At 62.7% G+C, this 2,735-nt stretch overlaps 1 non-coding gene across 1 annotated transcript; it reads left to right on the top strand.

Moving 5' to 3' along the window:
• The first annotated feature begins 935 nt into the window (after nucleotides 1-935).
• On the top strand, nucleotides 936-1,009 carry TRNAN-GUU. Its single transcript has one exon. It is a non-coding gene; the product is annotated as a tRNA-Asn (tRNA).
• Nucleotides 1,010-2,735: the final 1,726 nt, after the last annotated feature.

Below are 2,735 nucleotides of genomic sequence, written 5' to 3'. Positions count from 1 at the left end.
TTTTTCTCCCTCTTTCCCTCCCTTCCTCCTCCTTTTTTTTTTTATTTTTTTTTCCTCCTTTTTTTTTTTTATTTTTTTCCCTCCTCCAGCCGCCGCCAGGCCCCGCCCCGCCTCACGTGACCTCATTCCTTTGGGGTGCTGCGGGGGGGGGGCAGCGAGGGGCCGAGAGCGGGCCGGCCCCCCCCCCACCCCCCCGGCCCGTCCTCCGAGGGGGGGGCACCGGGACAGGGCCCCCCTGCGCCCCCCGGGGGACCCGGCCGCCCCGCGGGATGGGGGCGCAGCGGTGCCTCCGTGCCTACGAAGGGCCCCCCTGCTGCCCTACGAAGGGCCCCCCTCTCGCTGTGGCCCCCCCTCTGTGCGACTCCCCCCCCCCCGAGTGCTTGGGAAGAAAAGAAAATTGCCCCAAATGGGCCGGAATGGGCCCCAAAGCCGGGCCGGGGGGGGGGATGATGCCCAGCCCCGCAGCAGCGAGCCGTCCCCGCGCCCCCCATCCCGGTGGCACCGCCCGGGGAGAGCCCCGGGACCCCCCCGGCACCTGCGGGACCTTCCCGGGCCCGGGGCCGCCGGTGGTCGGTGCTCGGCGGGGCTGCAGGGCCAGAGGGGAGGGGATGGGAAGAGAAGGGAAAAATGGGAAGGGGGGAATAAAAGGGGGAGGAGAGGGAAAAATGGAAAAGGACGAAAACGGAGGGAAAAGGGAAAGCGGGGGAAGAAAAAAGGCAGGGAAAGAAAAAAAGAAAAAAAGAAAAAAAAGAAAGAAACCCCGTGAAATAAATTGGAGGAAAAAGAGGGGATGGGGGGGGGGGGGAGGCTCCGGCCGGCCCCCACGTCCCACGCGTGTCCCCATCCCGGGGTGGGTGCTCCCCGTGGGTGCTCCCGGTGGCGCTCCCGGCGCGCTCGGGCTCAGGGCGGCGGCCGCAGGACTGATCCCCAGCGCGGTCTCTGTGGCGCAATCGGTTAGCGCGTTCGGCTGTTAACCGAAAGGTTGGTGGTTCGAGCCCACCCAGGGACGGGCCGCACCTTTTTCCTTCCTCTTTCGGCTATTTTTCATTTTTTTCTTCCCTCCTTGCCCGAGTCCAACCCGACAGAGCGGCCGAGGGGGGCAGGCAGAGGAGGCCGGCGCCGGGCGGGGGGGGTTCATTTTGCAGAGCCTTCGGGGGGCTTTCCCTATCCCCCCCGCAGCAGGAGGGAGGGGGCAGCCGGTGTCCGGCGGCTCCTTGCCCTCAGACCGGGCCGGGCCGGACCAGGAGAGGCTGCGAAGGGCCGGGAGGTGCCCCCCGTGCCCCCCGAGGGCTCACTGCTTGCTCTGGGGGGGAGCTGGCCCCGGGTCAGAGCCTGAGCACGAACGTTTCTGCTCAGCCTCTGCCCCCTGCCCCGAACAGAGACTTGGAAGAGTTTCCACCCAGAGTCTGAATTTTGGTTCAAAAAAAGCTGAAGGGGGTCCAAACTCCGCATTGCTGGAGTTCTCCTTTCCTACAAAGTCTTGTAAAATCTATTTACGTTCCCCGCCTGCCCTGATTTTATTTTCATACCCGAAATAACGCAGTTATTTCGATGCGGAGCGCGAGGCAGTGCCAGGCGGGTCCCTGGTGTCTTTGAGCCCAGAGCCACCAACAACGCTCCCACGGCCGAGCCCAGCGGTGCCGGGGCTGGGGATGAGGATTTCTGCTGCCGTCCAGGTCCAAGAGCACGAAGGGCAGAGAGGTGCCCAGCCGGCATCGTCACCTCCCTGGTACCGCCTGAGCCCTCCGGGGCCGCAGAGGAACGAGGCTCTGCTGAAATCTGCCTTTGATTTCCATCTGGCTTTGGTGCTCCTCCTCTCCCCAGCGCGTGGCATGTTCCTGCCAGACAAAATGTGGCCTCTGACTTCATTCCCGCAAGAAACCTTTTACAATGGAAAACTCTTTAAAAATACAACAGCCATGGGACAGGCTGAGCCTCCGGGGCTCGGTCCCTGGGCGGGTGAGCAGGCCCTGCACGGGCCGGAGGTTTTCATTGAAACCAGGCGGGCTGATCTGGTGTGCATTTGAGATCGTTTCCAAACACATGGATCTCTTTCCCTTTGGCACAACATCACTCCCCTAAATTAAACGTTTAATCCTGTCTCCTCCAGGAGAGGGGAAAGCTGGCGAGCGGGGATGGGGAAGGAAATCCAATACTCTGCAGAGCGCAAATCCCCCTTCCAATTGCTTTCTGAATAAAAAATACCCTCGTGGCTACTTGCCAGGCCGAAAGGCCCTCCCCGGATGGGCCACGACTCGCTGCTCTACAGAGCGACTTCGTCGTGCTGCCCTTTCCAAAACAGGGCAGGGCTGGGGTTTTGCCCCTGGCTCCCAGCAGGACAAGGGCAGATGGAGGGTGCACAAAGCTTGACCCGCACAGGGCACTGCACAGTGACACATGATGGGTTTCCTGGGGTTTTTAGTTCAGTTCAGACAAGTTTGGGCAACTTTTCCCAGTGCCCAACAGAAGATGCTGGGGCCACATTGGGCTGAGCTTGGCCGGTCCCGGCCTGTCACCCCCGGCTGATTCCAGCTGCACCAGGGACAGCAGGAGTGTGTGCAGGGGACGAGCACGAGGCTGCAGCACAGGGACAGCTCCGGCGCCACCGGGAACCTGCCTGCCAGCTGGGCACTGCCTCTGCACGGACACCCAGCTGTGCAACCATCCAGCTGTGCTCTGCCTCTGCACGGACACCCAGCTGGGCAGTGCCTCTGTATGGACATCCAGCTGTGCAC

Source organism: Oxyura jamaicensis, chromosome 27 (genome assembly GCF_011077185.1).
Source record: "Oxyura jamaicensis isolate SHBP4307 breed ruddy duck chromosome 27, BPBGC_Ojam_1.0, whole genome shotgun sequence".
Classification (NCBI taxonomy): domain Eukaryota; kingdom Metazoa; phylum Chordata; class Aves; order Anseriformes; family Anatidae; genus Oxyura; species Oxyura jamaicensis.
This window is presented reverse-complemented; position numbering and strand designations above follow the sequence as displayed.